We start from the raw sequence: 19,726 nt of genomic DNA on the forward strand, positions 1-19,726 counted from the left end.
ATAGCATCCAGGTTTCTGTCAAATGGTTACAGTAAGCTGGGTGATTCAATTAACTTGAATATCCAATGAAACAATCAACTGAGAACAGTATTTCTGGCAAACCTGATTCAGGAGATTTTCTCTAGGTACTCAGATCTTTTCCAAAAAGGAGAGAGGAAATTGTCTCTCTGTGGAAACTTCTCTCCTCTCTATTCATAAATCTTCAAACCAAATATGGAAGACTGCACACAGATCAAACAGCAGATAACAGGGATCTTCACTCTGACCCCTAAAAGAGCGGCACTTTACCCCGAGTGTGAAAGTGGCCCTGAGCAAGCACCTAAGGGAGACCCTGGTGGCAGGTTTCTCTAAGCTCCAGACTCTGAGGTTTTCGCTCCCACAAATGCTGCCTAACTACTGCCGTACTGCATGAGGGTTACGCCGTGCAAACGGCACGCTCTATCTGTCCACACTACTTAGTGTGAATAAGCATCTAGAGGACAGGTTTTACTAGGAGATGGGAAGGTGGATTAGCTGCCAGCACGACAGCACCACCTTCTGGTCGGTGACATGGAATGAAGGCAAGACACAGAAAGTCACACCTGGATGTAAAAAGCATTTCAACAGTTTGGTAACCCACAAGAGTGGCAAACTAGGAAAACTTAGTTTCCGCAAAATCCAAATAATGTCAGTAGTAAGCAAACACCCTCATGGACCAATCTTGGAACAGAAGAAAATTTAACTTAGTGTAGGTCACTACTGGTCGACTTCCTACTTCTGGAAAGTCACGCCCAGTCTCTCAGCTCCCCCACACCATGTAACCCACGGTTCCTACAGGAAAGAGACAATAGGAGAGCAATTGTTATCATGCAGGAAAGAAACTGACAGGAAAGAGATTTCTTATCATGTCATCACCCATGCTCACACCCACACACCTCTGGGTGCACAGAAAGGCTCTCTGCTGCTCACATACAAAGTCGACATCTGACTGGGCAGCAGTACCAGCAGCCCTCAGGATCTGGTCCTTTTCTACTATATCCCCCACTGGTCCCAGCTGGCAGTGAGGGAGCATCATCCTCTTATGGGTTCAACAAGTTGTGGGACAGATAGAGGAATGGACAACGACACAAAATCATCTTTAGGTTCCCCCAAAGCATGAGACTCCCTGTGTTGGAGATGGATGCTGGGTCTGAGGTCCAAACAGGGCTTCCTACCACGGCCAATGCCACCCCCTACAAAAATTCAGACCAGGATCATCGGCTATGCCCCAATAAAACAAAAAGTATAAAAAAAAAAAAGGAAATTCAGACCAGGTGAACCTCCCCGCCCCCCCATCAGTGAAAAGACCTGACAATTGCCGGGAGCCTCTAAAATCTAAATTATTTCCTAATCTCAAGATTAGGAAGAGACCCTAGCAGCTGGTTTTCCAGGCCTGCCTTCTTCAATACAATGACCCCACCCACTGGTCAAGAAGGCCCAGGGGTGTGAGCCTTTTCCTGTTTTCACCTGTCAGATACGCCACTGACCACCTTCCAGGAGGAAGAGTGAGCGAGGGTGGTGAGACGTTTCAGTCACAGTATTCCTCTCTGGGCTGAGAAGCATGGAGGTCTCCACATAGCTCATGGAGATGTAAGAGCGAAGGAATGAGCCTTCCTGCCAGATGCTGTCCACACCAAGCCCCAGGCCTGCTCTCCTCTAGAGACAGGAGGCGCCTGAGGACGGAGATCGCTGTCAGTCACCCTCACTTCCTCCCCTACTGCTCACACCTGCCAGAGTGCTCCGTGCACAAGAAGAGGAGACTCTCCATCACACGGAAGCTTTACTTGTCTCCTAAACTGTCTGAATTCACTCTTTTGGCCATGACCTGCAACACTACATTTTTATTACAACCCAGTACACACACATATACACTCCCACATGTACAGATTTATACCTGGAAAAAAGTTCCATTAAAAAAAGCAAACCTATCATTATTACATGAGATTCACTCTGATATTGTCTTAACTTTTTTCCTTTTATAAAAAAAAGGCTGGTCATATTCACTCACTAAAACGGTTTCACAGCCCAGTGAGAGGGAGCCAGTCTGACAAATCCTGTCGTAAACATCCACTCTGCTGCCTACGCCAGCTCCGCCTGCACCATTCTCTCTCTTCTCTGTTAACTCAGATCAGCCCTCTTTCCAGGACCCCACCAAGGCGTCTTCTCAAAGTCTTCCCAACTCTTCCCAGCAACCACCCCATACACCAAGGATGTAAAATGACATACAACACTTGCCATCTGTATACCTTTGTTCACTCACCCATTCAAGTATTCTCTCCTTCCTTGCCTCGCTTCAGTATCTTTTGTATAAATGTTTATATGTTTGTCCAAAGACGAACCCACTTAGGTAGGATTCTGGTTTTTTTTTTTGCAATCTTATTTGTCAAGAGATAAATTTTATGAACTCTAAATTAGGATCTGAAGTGCACTGTCACCAATTCCTGGAAGCCAATGGCCCATTTATTATTCTGCGTAGCATTTATAGATGTGGCAGCTTCCCAGATAAATTCAATTTGGCCTCAGTCTCAGAGAAGGCTCTGAACTAGAGTAAATGCAAAGACCAACCTCCTAGACACTTAAAAATAAACAGAACCTGCTTGAATATATCCGTCTATTTTTGAGCTTGTGCCACAATGACACCAGCACATACGGAGGCGTGCCGTGGGGGGCGGGGGGGGGGGGGTGCGCTGCGCCACCTCTGACAGCATTCAGGCTTGCAGAGTAACAGCTCAAATTGACACAATAAGCACTCCTTACCTGGAAATCCTTTTGAAAGCCCCAGACTCCACAACAACAACAACAACAACAAAAACAAACTGAGATGCGTTATTTTAAAACCTGATTTAAAAAACTACCCCAAGGGGACTCCCCTGGTGGTCCAATGGGTAAGATTCTGTGCTTCTACTGCAGGGGACTCAGGGTCCATCCCTGGTCAGGAAAACTAAGATTCAGCAGGCTTTGCAGTGCAGCCAAAAAACAAAAAAAGAGTACCCCAGGTCACCATTACGGTGATGGAGGCTTGTACAAGGGATCAGATGCAAACTCCCAGTTTTAATGCACACATTTCATGTTTCTACCTTCTAACTTCCTTTCCAGCCACTCGAGCACGTATACCCACGTTCCAATCAAATCAAAGGATGTGCTGGCCCCATTCTTTGCCAGAACTTTCTCAGGTTTCCGCTACTAGGCTAACTCACTCCATCCAACTCGTAACTGGGAGCAGCACCGCCTACTCCAGGAAGCCTCCCCAGCTGATCCTGTTCTGTGTCTCCCTGACAGTCTGAGCCGGTTCTCTCTCCCAGAGAGAGAGTGTCCTGAGCTGAGTGTCCTCCCAGCCCCCAGGGTGTCCTGAGGCACTAGTTGTCTAGACACCTATCTGCATCACGAAACCAAGAATTCCTTGAGTGTGGAAACCCTTGTTATTTCATCTCTATTTCCTAGTTCAGGTCCCCCTTGGTTCTTCAACAGTAGACAGGCAAATATTTATGCAAAGATTAACACTGCAGCTTTCAAATGAAACCCAGCTTTTTTTTTTGGTCACGCCACACAGCTTATGGGATCCTAGTTTCCCGACCAGAGACGGAACCCTTTCCCTCTGCAGTGGAAGCTCAGGGTTCTAGCCACTGGACCACCAGGGAATTTCTAGAAACCCGTCTTTTTAAAAAACCTTGCAAACCACCTCATAATTATTCTCTTCTCTGCCATGACTATAAAGAACACTGAACATAAAAATACAAGGTTTCTACCAATATACAATGATAAATCAATAAGGCTTACATTAAATATACGATTATAAAAATGCACATCTAAATGTGACCCAGCTCATACTATAACACAGTTCATATTTTGAGAAACAATAATTACTAAAATCAGTAGGTATCCATCCTGCAAGTAGTTCATACTGTTTTGCTAGATAGTATGCTATAATAATTTATTTCCCTTTCCTTTAAATTATCTACATAATAACAATAAAGGATTTTTGAGGGGAAAAAGGCTCAGTTGCAAAGTTTTATCTTCATGTGTTGGTATCTTTTCCATGCTGTCTGTGTGCTCAGTTCCTCAGCCATGTCCAACTCTTTTCAACACCATGGACTGAGGCCCACAGGCTTCTCTGTCCATGCCATTTTCCAGGCAAGAATACTGTAGTGCGTTATCATTTCCTACTCCAGGGGATCTTCCCGAGTCAGGGATCAAACCCGAGTCTCTAGCATCTCCTGCGCTGGCAGCCCGATTCTCTAACCCAGTGCCACCTGGGAAGCCCTCTTTTTCGTTCCTTTCCCCAATACTGTAGCAGTTTGCTCTTTGGCCTGTGAAGCAATTAGAAAACAAACCTCCATGAAGCTCCCCATGTTGCTCCAATTAAGAAAGAATAAAAGACATTCCTACTAGTAGGACAGTGTAATATAAAGCCTTATTACTAAACACTTATTTTAAGCCATGCTTGCTTTTTATGCTTTTTATAAGCATGCAACCTGAAACACACTAGTAAATATCTAGATATGTTGATATTAAGGTGTAGAAATTAAGGTAAAACCCTGATCTGAATTGCCAGGGTCACCATCACCATCAATTACAAATTATTTAACACTCCAATGGTCTAGTATTTTCTGGCATTTTTTCTGAACATAATGAAGTGTCATTCATCCTGCTACAAAAGTGATATTTGGGCTTCTTTCCAGGATAAACAAGAAAAGACGGGTTGTAAAAATACTCAACAGTGGAAATATGATCAACAAATAATACAAATCAAAAATGCTTCATACTTACCTTCCCAGAATAGCAGATTTACACCAAAAAGTTGAAGAAGGAAAATTCAGAAGAACTAATTCCATAAATTTCATGATCAAGAAAAAGGTACCATAAAATAACTACAGTCAACAACATGCTAGACATTTAAGAATTTTAGAAGCAAGAAGTTTCCTTCTGCTGTCTTCCTGCACATGTAAAAATGAAAGAAGTACGCCTTCATTGTTAAATTTTAATATACAGGTAATACCTGTCCTACAGAAAAATCAGAAAACAGAAAAAAAAAAAAAAACCACAAGAAAGTAAAATTTACCTGTAGTTTCACCATCCCAAGAGATTTCACTGGCAATATTTTTCATCCCCTTCATGGGTCACAGCCAAAATGAATGTGTCATAGTGAAGACTTCTCATAAAACGTTTCCTCCTCCTCTCCAATGCAGGAGGAAATGGCAAATCATTCTAGTATTCTTACCTGGAGAACCCCATGAACAGTATAAAAAGGCAAAATGATATGACACCGGAAGATGAGACCCCCAGGACAGAACATGTCCAACATGTTACTGGGGAAGAGCAAAGGGCAATTAATAACAGCTCCAGAAAGAATGAAATGGCTGGGCCAAAACGGAAACAACACTAAGTTGTGGATGTATCTGGTGTTGAAAGTAAAATCTGATGCCTTAAGGAACAATGTTGCATGGAAACCTGGAATGTTAGGTCCATGGATCAAGGTAAATTGGACGTGGTCAAGCAGGAGATGGCAAGATTGAACATCAACACCTAAGGAATCAGTGAACTAAAATGGACAGGAATGGGTGGATTTAATTCAGCTGGCCATGATATGTACTACTGAGGGCAAGACTCCTTTAGGAGAAATGGAGTAGCCCTTATAGTTAACAAGAGCGTCTAAAATGCAGTACTTGAGTGTGATCTCAAAAACGAAAGAATGATCTTGGTTTGTTTCCAAGGCAAACCATTCAACATGACAGCAATCCAAGTCTATGCCCCAACCACTGATGCCAAAGAAACTGAAGTTGACTGGTTCTATGAAGACCTACAATGCCGTTTAGAACTAATATCAAAAAAAAGATGTTATTTTCATCATAGGGGACTGAAATGCAAAAGCAGGAAGTCAAGAGATACCTAGAGTAACAGGCAAGTTTAGCCTTGGAGTGAAAAATGAAGCAGGGCAAAGGCCAACAGAGTTTTGTCAAGAGAACACACTGGTCATAGCAAACACCCTTTTCCAACAACCCATGAGACAACTCTACACATGGACATCACCAGATCGTCAATATAGAAATCAGATTGACTATGTTCTTTGCAGCTGAAAATCGAGAAGCTGTATACAGTCAGTTAAAAAAAAAAACAAAACCTGGAACAGACTGTGGTTCAGATTATGAGCTCCTTATTGCAAAATTCAGATTTAAATTGAAGAGAATAGGAAAAACCATAAGGCCATTCAAAAATGACCTAAATCAAATCCCTTATGCTCATATAGTGGAGGTGATGAATAGATTCAAGGGATTAGATCTAGTAGACAGAGTGCTTGAAGAAATATGGACAGAGCTTCAAAATACTGTACAGTATACAGACCAAAATCATCTCAAAGAAAAAGAAATGCAAGAAGGTAAAGTGGTTGCCTGAGGAGGCTTTATAAATAGCTGAGGAAAGAAGCCAAGCTAAAGGCAAAGGAGAAAGAGAAAGATATACCCAACTGAAGGAAGAGTTTCAAAGAACAGCAAGGAGTGATAAGAAGGCCTTCTTAAATGAACAATGTAGCAAAATAGAGGAAAACAATAGAGTGAGAAAGACTAGAAATCTCCTCAGGAAAATTAGAGCAATCAAAGCAACATTTCACGCAAGGATGGGCACAACAAAAGACAGAAACAATAAGGACCTAACAGAAGCAGAAGATGCTAAGAAGAGGCGGCAGGAACTGGATAAAGAAGGTCTTAGCGACCTGGAAAGCCACAATGGTGTGGTCACTCACCTAGAGTCAGACATCCTAGAGTGTGAAGTCAAGCAGCCTTAGAAAGCATTACTACCAACAAAGCTAGTGGAGTTGATGGAATTCCAGCTGAGCTATTTAAAATCCTAAAAGATGATGCTATTAAAGTGCTGCACTCAATATGTCAGCAAGTTTGGAAAACTCGTCAGTGGACAAAGGCCTGGGAAAGGTCTGTTTTCATTTCAATCCCAAAGAAGGGCAATGCCAAAGAATTCTCCAGCTCCCATACAACTGCACTCATTTCACATACTTGCAAGGTTATACTCAAAATCCTTCAAAGCTAGGCTTCAGCAGTATGTGAACCAATAAGTTTCAGATGTACAAGCTGGGTTTAAAAAAGGCAGAGGAACTAGAGATCAAATAGCCAACATTCATTGGATCACAGAGAAAGCAAGGGAATTCCAAAAAAAATCTACTTCTGCTCCACTGACTACACTAAAGCCTTTGACTATGTGGATCACAGCGAACTGTGGAAAATTCTTAAAAAGATGGGGAGTACTGGACCACCTTACCTGTCTCCTGAGAAACCTGTATGTAGGTCAAGAAGCAACAGTTGGAAACAGACATGGAACAACTGAACAATTCAAAATTGGGAAAGGATTTATGACAAGGCTGTATATTGTCACCTAGCTTATTTAACTTTTATATGCAGAGTACATCATGAAATGCTGGGCTGGATGAATCACAAGCTGGAATCAAGACTGCTGGGAGAAATACCAACAACCTCAGATATGCAAATGATTCCACTCTAATGGCAGATAATGAAGAGGAACTAAAAAGCCTCTTGAGAGTCAAAGAGGAGACTGAAAAAACTGGCTTGAAACCAACACTCAGAAAACTAAGATCATGGCATTTGGTGCCATCATAGCATGGCTAACAGAAGGGGAAGAAGTGGAAGCAGTGAGAGATTTTATCTTCTTGGGCTCCAAAATCACTGCAAACGGTGAATGCAGCCTTGAAATTAAAAGATGCTTGCTCCTTGGAAGGAAAGCTATGACAAACCTAGACAGCATATTAAAAAGCCAGGTCCATATAGTCAAAGCTATGGTTTTTCCAGTAGTCATGTGCTGATGTGAGAGTGGGACCATAAAGAAGGCTGAGTGCTAAAGAATTGATGCTTTCAAATTGTGGTGCTGGAGAACACTCTTGAGAGTCCCTTGGACAGCAAGGAGATCAAACCAGTCAATCCTAAAGGAAATCAATGCTAAATATTGACTGGAAAAGACTGTTGCTGAAGCTCTAATACCTTGGCTACCTGGTGCAAACAGCCTACTCACTGCAAAAGACCCTGATGCTGGGAATGACTGAAGGCAAAAGGAGAAGGGAACAGCAGAGGATAAGATGGCTAGACAGCATCACCAACTCAATGGACATGAATCTGAGAAAACTCCGGGAGACGTAGAGGACACAGGAGCCTGTTCTCTGAGACAGACGCAATGGAACCTGCTCTCTAACTTATTCTGTGTAACCCTGAAAAGTATGTTGATAAACCCGAGGACCACAGGACACACAACTACATTCAAAGATGCACAAAATTATCTGAGTAAAGGAAAAGATACATATACCTCACCACAGAGACTGAATATGTCTAAATAAAGATGCCAGTGGAATTAACTTGTTAAAATAGCAGTGAAAAATCCAAGTGGACCTTTTGAGTGACCCTAACAGAACAATTCTAAGCTCAATCTGAAGAATAAATAAAAACTTATCTTGAAATAGGAGTAAAGAGGCCTAAAACTGTACAAATGTCCAGCACAAAACTGGTTAAATAAGTGATACATTCATGATGAAATGTTATTCAACTAAACATGAAAAAATATAAAGAGCTTATTACACAGACATGAAGCACTATTAAAAGAACACAGTAAAACAATACGTAAAGCATAAAATACTATAAGATGAATATATACTTAAATATAATATACACAATTCAAAAGTACATCTCAAATGCTACTGCATTATCTGTTAAGAATGAGAGGGGTGCTACACAAATTCTTAATTTTTTGGTACTTTAAAACTTTTCTATTAACAAAAATTATCACTGTTCAATAAGAGGAAAAAGCTACTTGTTTTAGATTTTTTTTCTTTAAGATCATCATTATGATGTCACGTCTTCAGAATTTATTTTAGGAAAATAATCAGATAAATAAAGGCAAAGATGCTCATTAAAGAAGCTATTTAAAATAGTAAAAATGTGGATATAACTTATACATCCAGAAGGGATTCCAGTTAAATAAGTTATATATATCTATACAATGAAATAGAGTGCATCCATTAAAAGAAAACTTGTAGAAAAATGTGTAATGGCATGGGAAGTGCTTGTGAAATAACGTTAAATTAAAAAGCAGATCTAAAAACCATTTAGGGCTTCCCTGGAGGCTCAGTGGTAAAGAATCCACTTGCCAATGGCCAGAGACATGGGCTCTCAAGAAGATCCCATCCCACGTGCCTCAGAACAACTAAGCCCATGCACCACAACTACCGATCCTACACTCTAGAGTCCTCGAGCCGCAACTGCTGAGGCCTGAGCTCCCTGGAGCCAATGCTCTGCAACAAGAGAAGCCACCACAGAGGGAAGCCCACTCACCACAACTAGAGAGCAGCCTCTGCAGACCTCAACTAGAGAAAAGTCTGTGCAGCAAGGAAGACTCAGCACAGCCAAAAATCTAAAATAAATATGTGATTGTTTTTGAAAAACGCATTTCAAGTCAGGTCTCTAGTATTAAAAACATCATAAAAATTCTCATCCAGACAGAGTAAAACAACTGACAGGAAACACTGACCAAAATACTGCTAGCATTCATATCTAGATGGTGAGACCATGGTTCAACTGTTTTCTTCTTTGTATTTCCAGATATTTCTCACATTTTCTATAGTGAGTTTGATTTACTTCTAAAATTGGAAGTGGGAGAGCAAAACAAAAACAATATTTTAACAAATGACATGACAACTATATTTGATGGATAAATTTCCTGAATATTCGGCCAGTGCATCACAAAGCAAACAGTCTTCGAACCAGATATAATATGGCCCCTAAAACACAAAGATCAAACCCAGTTCCTTGAACAATAAGCAAATGAAGAGAAGGTGAAGCTCCAGCCTCTGAAGCACAAACCCTGTGTTTCTCCTGGTGACATTCTCACTGCCACAGGACTCATTTCTGCACTGCTTGCTTTAACACTGCTAATTCTATTAAGAACTTGGGAAGCCTTATCTGGCAGTCAGGAAACTTTCTGCCCTATTCTTACACCAGCTAATGCCTTAATTAGGAAGAGTCCAAGTTACTGTCACGCTCCTAAATAAATCTGCCTGATACAGATTTCACAGCAGAGGTGCATAAGACTGCTAACTCTCAAGATTAAACACATAAGGGAATTAGGCAAACAAGAAGGTTCCTAATAAATATTATTAAAAATTTCCACAGTGCCTTTTGTGGATTAAATGATTTACAGGGGGAATAAAAAGAGTCAGTTGCTCTTACAAGTTTTCAAATGAGAAGATATCAACACAAAACATACAGACATGCATTTTTTTTTTTTTAAGATTTTGACCACAGTCCCTAGACATGCATGCTTCATACTAATAATGATTTTCCTTTACCAAACTGAAGTACTTGATAAGCCACTACTACGGGAAAAAAAAAAAAAATCTTGTTCTGTATAAAAACAAATATAAGGACTTCCCTGGAAATGGTTAGGACTCCCCGCTTCCACTGCAGGAAGCACGGACAACCCCTGGTCACGGGACTAAGATCCCACATGTTGCATGGTGTGGTCAAAAAACAAAACAGAACATTGCTTTCAGGATCCAGTACTTATGGCATAAAAATCATGTATAATTTTAACCAAAAGTTAAGTCATCTATCCTCTCCCTCCAAAACAAGCTTATTTAAAAGAATTTTTATTTTAAAAAGGCATGTTGTGGTTGAACTCATTTATTTATTGCCATAATTTATAATTCAAGATAACTGTTGAACCCACATACCATTTAAGATTAGGAAAATTACCAAGAAAGGAAAAATATCACTTGTTTTTTGGTTCTTGACTGTTCTGTGCATTTCTCCTTTGACAAGAATAAATATACAGAAACACACTAGCCAACTATGAAAAGCACCACAGATAGAAGCAAAACCACCAATCATTTGTCAGGATACTGTCTATCAGTATATGCGTGGTATTTAAAAGGAACTAAATTTTTATTTTGGGGGGCTCAAAAATCACTGCAGATGGTGAGTGTAGCCATGAAATAAAAAGACGCTTACTCCTTAGAAGAAAAGTTATGACCAACCTAGACAGCATATTAAAAAGCAGAGACATAACTTTGCCATCAAAGGTCCGTCTAGTCAAGGCTATGGTTTTTCCAGTAGTAATGTATGAATGTGAGAGTTGGACTATAAAGAAAGCTGAGCGCTGAAGAATTGATGCTTTTGAACTGTGGTGTTGGAGAAGACTCTTGAGAGTTGCTTGGACTGCAGGGAGATGTAATCAGTCCATCCTAAAGAAAATCAGTCCTGAATGTTCATTGGAAGGACTGATGTTGAAGCTGAAACTCCAATACTTCGGTCACCTGATGCGAAGAGCTGACTCATTTGAAAAGACCCTGATGCTGGGAAAGATTGAAGGCAAGAGGAGAAGGGGACGACAGAGGATGAGATGGTTGGATGGCATCACCGACTCAATGGACATGAGTTTGAGTAAACTCTGGGAGCTGGTGATGGACAGGGAGGCCTGGAGTGCTGCAGTCCATGGGGTTGCAAAAAGTCAGACATGACTGAGGGACTGAACTGAACTGAAACTTTTTAACTGGTTAGAGGAAGTAAGCGACAGGTTGTTATTGTATTAACATAAAATGTTATTAAACAAAGAGGAAGACGTAGTTCAAGCATGGCATAGTACAGCAGGAAGTTTTGCATCAAAAGCAGATGCTACAGGGGCAACAAATGAAAAGCAAAAGTAAAAGCATTCCACCTCCAAGATGGAGGAATAAGCTCCTAACAAGCTGACCTTTCCACTGATGACAACTCTGGGGGAAAACGCTAAAAACAAGTATTCAAGGGCCCTGGGACAGAAACAGAGAGACACTGGAGGGGAGTCAAAACTTGAAGGAAGCAAACTAGCACAGAGTGTATTTCCTGGGTTTTTGGATTTTTTGTTGGTTTTTTTTTTTTTTTTTTTTTAATGTGTCTTTGCCCTAAAGGGAATCTGTAGTAAAAAGGGCAAAGGAATTAAAACTCTGATAGAGAAATTCCATGTCTTTCTCGTCGGAGGAACCGGGGTGGGGGGAAAAAAGGGTAACCAGTGGCAATATGGAATGACGAAGAAGTCCTAGAAAAGAGGAAACCAGAGTATGAGCACCCCAATGTGGGCTTTCCAGGGGCACTATTGGTAAAGAACCCATCTGCCAATGGAGGAGACACAAAACACACGGGTTTAATCCCTTGGTCGGGAAGGCCCCCTGGAGGAAGGCATGGCACCCCTCTCCAGTATTCTTGCCTGGAGAATCCCATGGACGGGGAGCCCGGCCGGCTAGAGTCCATACGGTCGCCTAGGAGTCGGACATGACTGAAAACCGACTGAGCACACACAGCACAACTGGCTGACCCCTGGCCATGCGCGTGGCAGAGCAAAAGCAGTCGCAACTGCTAATATCCAAGCTACTTCCCACCACAAGCATGAGAGGCTTTGAAGTTTAAGCCAATTGCATGTTAAAGCTAAAACAAAAACAGCAACACTCTTCTGAGGAATATAAGTGAACCCAAAGTCACCACAAAAGAATAGTCACACTGTCCAGGAAACAATCCCAAATTACTGAATATATGAGGAGTCAGGAAAATGTGACCCAGTCTCAAAAGCAAGGTAATCAACAGGTACCAATGCTTAGCTGACACAGACACTGGTATTACTAGACAAAGACTTTAAACTAGCTATTCCGAATATGTTCATCAAGGTAAAGATATATAGGCTCAAAATAAAAAATCTCAACAGATAAGTAGAAAAGTGAAAAATAAACTGAATGAAAACACGGAGCTAAAAAATACATAAAATTTAAAAATTCACTGGACGGGCTTAATAGCAGAATAATGATGACTAAGGGAGGAGTCAGTGATCTTGTAGGGAGGGAAAGAAGGGGGGGGAAGGTAGAAAAGAAATGAACAGAGCATCAGGGAACATAGGAAAAAAATCAAAAGGTCTCCTACATATAGGTAACTGAAGTCCCAAAAGAACAGGTAAGAGAATACAGAGCAGGAAAAATATATCCAAATAATGTCTAAAAACTTCCCAAACCTGATAAATGACACAAATCTATAGATTCAAGAAGTTCAGTCACCCCCAAAAGGATAATTACAAAGAAAGCCATGCCTAAGAACATCATATGCAAACTCTAAAAAAACCAATGGTAAAGAGAAAAATCTTTAAAGTAGTCAGAGAAAAACAATTTGTTACACAGAGGGCAACAATGATTCAAATGACTGCAACCTTGTCATCAGAAACCATGGAAGCCAGAAGAGGGTGGAACATCTTTAAATGCTGAAAGAAAAGCCCAGAATTCTATACCCAGCTAAAATGTCCTACATGAATGAAGGCAAAAAAAGACATTTTCAGAAAAAGAAAAACCAAGAGAAACAGTTGCCACCACACCAGCACTATAAGAAATACTAAAGGAGTTCTTCAGGCTGAAGTGAAATGATACACTGAAGAAACTTGGATCTTCAGGAATGAATGAAGACATGTGAAATGGTAAATATCTGGGAAAATACAAAAATTCATCCTTTTAATTTCTTAAAATACATATGACTACTTAAAGCAAAGCTATAACACCATTCTGTGGGATTTATAATCACAGCACATGTAATATATACGCCAATCACAGCCAGAAAGACAATAGTAATTAGAGTAAATGGAGCTATTTAAATGTACTGAATTCTGTGGAATATACATACAAAGGTTTCTACCTTCTATATGAGAACATGAACTCTAAGAGGACTGTGAAAAGTTATGAATACATGTTGAAATTTCTAAAGCAAATAGGCATAGCACTAAAAAGCCAACAGAAAAATTAAAATGGAATTTTTAAAAATTTTTCAAATAATCCAAAAGAAGATAGGAAAGGGGGAAACAAAGGAATAAAAAACAGAGTGAATAAACAAAAAACAAACTTTAAAATGACAAGCCTTAGCATAGAAATAACTACACTAAATATCAATGGACTAAATACTCCAATAAAAAGTCAGAGTTATCAGAATGGATTTTTAAAAAAAAGCAATACCCAACTATGCGCTGTCTGCAAATACAAGAGATTATTTTATATATACATAGATAGGCTCATAGTAAATGGAAGAAAAAGGATACACCATAAAGGATTTACCAAACATAAAAAAGACTAACTATATTAATATCAAATTAGACTTAAAAATAACAGTAACACAGAAGATAAAGACAGGCATTTCATAATAACAAATGAATGAATTTACCAGAAAGACAAAACAATTATAACAGCTTCAAAATAAATGACATGAAACATGACAAAATGAAAGGGGCAAACAGACACTTCTACAATCATACGAGATTTTAACGCCGTCTCTCAAAAATGGACAGAACTACTAAATAAAACATCAGTAAAGATACAATACCTGAACAACAGTGATATTTACAGATCAAACCTTATCCCGCAGCATTTACATACAAGTGTACACAGTATGTTCAGCAAGACAGGTCATATCTTATATGAGGCTATAAAGCAAATCTCACTGCGTTTAAAAGGATTGAAATCATACTAAAATTTCTAATAACAACACAATTAAATTATAAAGTAGTAACGATAAGAAATCTAGGAAAATTCGAAGTACTTGAAAATTAAACAACACCCTTCCCAATAATCCCTGGTTAAAGGAGCCTTTAGAAAACGTGTCTAACTTAACAATAATGCAAACACAAAGTACAGTTGATGGAATGGACCTGAAACAGTGCTTCGAGGATAACTTACAGCTTTAAATGCTTGTATCAGAAACAAAAAGAGGTCAAAATCAATGACTGGGAGAGGGTCTTAGCTACATACACACTGCTGGCTGGGCGTGAGGCCTTGTGCACTTACACTGGAGAAAGAAGGTCCACCCAAAAGTGAAAACTGGGGCAGACTTATGAACTGCTTGAAAGTGGGATGCTGAACATTCCCAAACCTTGTCGGCAAAAGCGGAAAGCCTTAATGGCTCAAGGTGCTCAAGCACACCTGACTGATCACTGGCTGGACTGCTAAGCTATTGGAAGCCAGGCTCAAAAATATTTTAGAAGACGGCGGGGCGGGGGTGTTGGCGGCGGAGGGGGAAGCACATAACTTTCTACTTCAAGAAACTGATAAGGGGTAACAAGACGGCGACTGAGACGGTGGAGCTTCATAAGCTGAAGCTTGCTGAACTAAAGCAGGAGTGTCTTGCTCGTGGTTTGGAGACCAAGGGAATAAAACAAGATCTCATCAACAGGCTCCAGGCATATCTTGGAAGACCATGCTGAAGAGGAGGCAAATGAAGAAGAGGTACTGGGAGATGAAACAGAGGAAGAAGAACCAAAGACCTTAGAACTGCCTGTCAAAGAGGAAGAACCTCCTGAAAAAACTGTTGATGTGGCAGCAGAGAAAAAAGTGGTAAAAATTACATCTGAAATACCACAGACTGAGAGGATGCAGAAGAGAGTTGAACGATTCAATGTACCTGTGAGTTTAGAGAGTAAGAAAGCTGCCCGGGCAACTAGATTTGGGATTTCTCCAGTTCCATCAAAAGGTCTGTCGTCTGACACCAGGCCTATGGTTAACCTGGATAAGCTAAAAGAAAGAGCTCAAAGGTTTGGTTTGAATGTCTCTTCAATCTCCAGAAAGTCGGAGGATGACGAAAAGCTGAAAAAGAGGAAGGAGCAATTTGGGATTGTCACAAGTTCAGCTGGAACAGGAACCACAGAGGATATAGAGGCAAAGCAGAGGCAAAGAGCAGAGCGCTGTGGAATTGCCTGATGAAAAGCTTTTAATGCTTTCTGTTCTCCAGTGTTTTCCACCTCTTTGACTCTTCCTGGTCACCTACATACCTAAATGCACAGTTATGTGCCTAGGTCCTGCCTTGCAATGAGGGAGCATGTACCCCAGGTACATCTGTGAACTCCAGCAGCAGTTTGACTTATTGCAGTTCCAACTTAAAGGTTTTTGTTGTTGTGTTGTTGTTTTTTAATTATTATTTTGCTTTTTAATAAAAAAAAGAATAGAAAAAAGAAAAAAAAAAAAAGAAACTGGTAAAGAAGAGCAAAGTAAATACAAAGCAACTTAAAAAAGAAAGAAAACAGCAAAGCAGAATCCAACAAAATAGACATCAGCAAACAAGACAGAAAAAAGGAAGTCAGCCAAAAGCTGGTTCTTTGAAAAAAGCAACAAAGTCAGGAACCTAGAGTGAATGAGGAAAAACGAGAACACAAATCAATCCCACAAATAAGTACCTCTTCAGATTCGGTAAACTTTAAAAGGCTAACAAAAAGCACAGGTGAAGTTATAAGCAGCCTCTTTGGAAATCCAGTACTGAATAATCACCTCAAAAACCACATCACAACTCTGATGTTTATCTGTTCAGCACAATCACAAGCTGGGCTTTTAAAAGGATGATTTAACATAAATACACTCATACTAGGGACTGAAGTGAAGCTGTAAAGCCAGGTACCTACCCATCCCCGTAAACTCATCATGAACAAGCTCCTAAGGCAGCATATCAGGAATTTCTGTAACTCCCTGAATGGGGGCTAGCTTTACAGAATAACCACTAGGTTTTTTTTACCTCTTCTACAGTGCCTTCATCAATTTTTGCTTTTTAAAATTTCTCTGTAGTATTCATGGTGTGCTCCAAACTCTGACTTTCAAAACAAATGAAAAGCTAATTTTCCTCAAGCTATTTCTATAAGAATTACAGGCAGAGGGATAATGCCTTATAATGTATTTAAGGGGTTTCCCTGGTAGCTCACAATGTAAAGAATCTGCCTGCACTGCAGGAGACCTGGGTCAGGAAGATGCCCTTGGAGAAGGGAATGGCTACTCACTCCAGTATTCTTGCCTGGAGAATTCCATGGACAGAGGAGCCTAAGGACACATAAGACAATGTCTAAATATTGAGAGTAAGACTAGGAAGTGCCAGTACATTTGAAATATTGTTGAGCTCTTTCCCCCATTTAATAAGACTGCATTGCTGCTGCTGCTAAGTCACTTCAGTCGTGTCCAACTCTGTGTGACCCCATAGACGGCAGCCCACCAGGCTCCCCCGTCCCTGGGATTCTCCAGGCAAGAACAATGGAGTGGGTTGCCATTGCCTTCTCTGAAGACTGCATTAGGTATATAAAAATCCTAAATATGTCTGAGTTATTCAGATGTGACCATTATAGGTGATTTCTTATTCAATGACTCCGAGAAAAATTCTCAAACGATGAGGCTCAGTGATCTCCTCCATGGCATCAAGTCCCACACTGGCCACAGGCTGTCTTCCTAGACAGAGGGGAAGAATGTGAAGAAACAAAGAAACAAAAAGCAACAGGAATCAAACTAAATGGCACTCAGGAGAAGAGTTTTAATCATTTTGATAGACCTGAGAAAGAGCTGTCATAGTCATGAAAACGCTTTGAAGAAATCTTGATTAGACTCAGCACGATGAAGAAAAAAAAAAAAAAAAAAAAAGACAGGTGTCAGTTAAAAAGCAACTCCTTAAATGTAAATCAAAAATAGTTTGTAACTGAGCCAAAGAAGCCATTACAAGCTGCAATATAAACAGGCATTTAATGATTTTTCCAATGTTATGTTATTGATCTAACAGGCCCTGTGTTTCCGCTGAAATGAATAAGTAATTTGTTTAAGATAACATTAACAGGATTTGCAGCATATTAAATATCTTGGGTCTCGCTCATCAGTAAAATTACCACGATAAAAAACAAATTCTACAGTGTCTTTCAGTGAAACATTTGCATCGTTTCAGAAATCATAGCACAAGGCCTGAGACACGAGATACACCCAGCAAGTGCAAAAAGGCATTTCTAAGTCATGACACCTTGAATGGCATTTATTCAGCTTCTAACATATTCATACACTTCTAACATTATTCATACACTTCTAACATCAGACACTACAACTCGAAGCCCTGAAAACACAATGGCAAACAAGAGATGAGGTCCCTGCTCTCAGAGTTTCTACATATTCATACACTTCTAACATTATTCATACACTTCTAACATCAGACACTACAACTCGAAGCCCTGAAAACACAATGGCAAACAAGAGATGAGGTCCCTGCTCTCAGAGTCTCCAGTCCATCTGGGAAGACAACCAGGGAAGCAAGGTATGCTAAGAAAGGGTACCAGGCTCCGTACAGAGAACGGGGCCCAAACCGCTGTAAAGGAAGCCTAAGAAGATACCTGGAGACACTGATGCTGAGGCTGAGGCGGGGATGGAAGCAGGACAGAGCCAGGCTTCTGGGGGGAGAGGATGGTTTAGTAAGAGACGGCTTCTGGCTAAGAAAACTGCAGTCATAGGCACAGTACATGCAAATGGCCAGGTATTTACGTTAAGAGTTGTCTTTTCTGTCAGAAGAGAGACTACTGTGGAATATTAGACTTGCTTAGTAAAGCTGCATGTATCAAAAGACAAGTCACAGGACTTTCCTCGTGGTCCAGTGGTTAAGAATCGCCTTCTAAAGGAGGAACGCAGGTGTGATCCCTGGTTGGGCAACTAACCCCACGTGCCGCAACTACTAAGCCCTCCGGCTCTAAAGCCCATGCTCTGCAACAAGAGAAGCCACTGCAAGGAGTGAGCACACTGCAACTAGAGAGTAGTCACAGTGCACCAAAACTAGAGAAAGCCCACATGCCGCAACAAAGATCCCCAAAATAAAAATAATAATAAAATAAATAAAAAATAAAGAAGAGAAGGAATTAAAAAAAAAAAAAAAAGCAATCACCTAACTTCTTAACCTAGGAAGAAGAAAGGTAAAAAGGTCACAGTTTCATCTTGGCCGATTCCCTACATGGCCCTTTCACAGGCCAGGCATGAGAGGGGGATCCAGGGGTGAGTGCGTTTGTGCCTCAGTCATTCAGTCGTGTCTGACTCTTTGCAGCTCAATGGACTGTAGCCCGCCAGGCTCCTCTGTCCATGGGATTCTCCAGGCAGGAATACCGGAGTGGGTAGCCATTCCTTTTCCAGGGGATCTTCCTGACCCAGGGATCAAACCTAGGTCTCCTGCATTGCAGGCAGATTCTTCATCATCTGGGCCACCAAGGAAGCCCCCAGTGGTGAATAAGACGGCCAAATGAACAAATCAGAGGACTTCTGTGGCTACGTGATTCTGAAATCTAGCTCCCTGATTTCAGGTATCACTGAATAAAATATTGAGCTTAAAAGCTACTGTACTATTGAAAGATGCAAAAATAAGTAAGGGAACAATCATTACAGGACATCAAATACAGTATAACAGGAACATTAAAAGAAGCTTTGACACCTCTTACCCATAAACAAGGAATTATGTTTGCATTTTCAAGTAAATACTACTCACTAGTGTCTTACAGATTCCAGATTTACACACACTTATGTTTACTGTTCACAGCGAGGGAGGCCAAGCAGTATCATAATAATTACTACCAATTATCAAGCACTGCTGGTGGAGTGCCAGACTCTTTGCTGGGAACTTAAAATCTGTGATCGTGGGGCTTCCCTGGTGGTCCAGGGGCTAAGACTCCGAGCTCCCAATGCAGGGGCTGGAGAGCCCCTGGTTGGAGAACTATATCCCACAAGCTGCAAAGAGCTCACATGCTGCAACTAAAGATCCTGCATGCCACAACAAAGATCAAAGATCCTGAGTGCCACAACTGAGACCCAGAGAAGCCAAATTAAACAGACGGACAGATAGTGTGTGATCTCATCTTACAAAGTAACTATCATCATCTCCATCTC

The 19,726-nt window shown here is 40.7% G+C and overlaps 1 protein-coding gene and 1 pseudogene across 5 annotated transcripts in view; one reads left to right on the forward strand and one right to left on the reverse strand.

Moving 5' to 3' along the window:
• PARN (poly(A)-specific ribonuclease) overlaps nucleotides 1-19,726 on the reverse strand; it is a 175,195-nt gene that overhangs the window by 92,111 nt on the left and 63,358 nt on the right. The gene's annotated exons all lie outside the window — the stretch shown is intronic.
• Nucleotides 12,707-16,034, forward strand: LOC122702118 (annotated as a pseudogene). Its single transcript, XR_006343187.1, has 2 exons — nucleotides 12,707-12,718; nucleotides 15,118-16,034. The product of XR_006343187.1 is annotated as an SAP domain-containing ribonucleoprotein-like (transcript).

The sequence above is a fragment of the Cervus elaphus genome, chromosome 10 (assembly GCF_910594005.1).
Source record: "Cervus elaphus chromosome 10, mCerEla1.1, whole genome shotgun sequence".
In the NCBI taxonomy this organism is placed as follows: domain Eukaryota; kingdom Metazoa; phylum Chordata; class Mammalia; order Artiodactyla; family Cervidae; genus Cervus; species Cervus elaphus.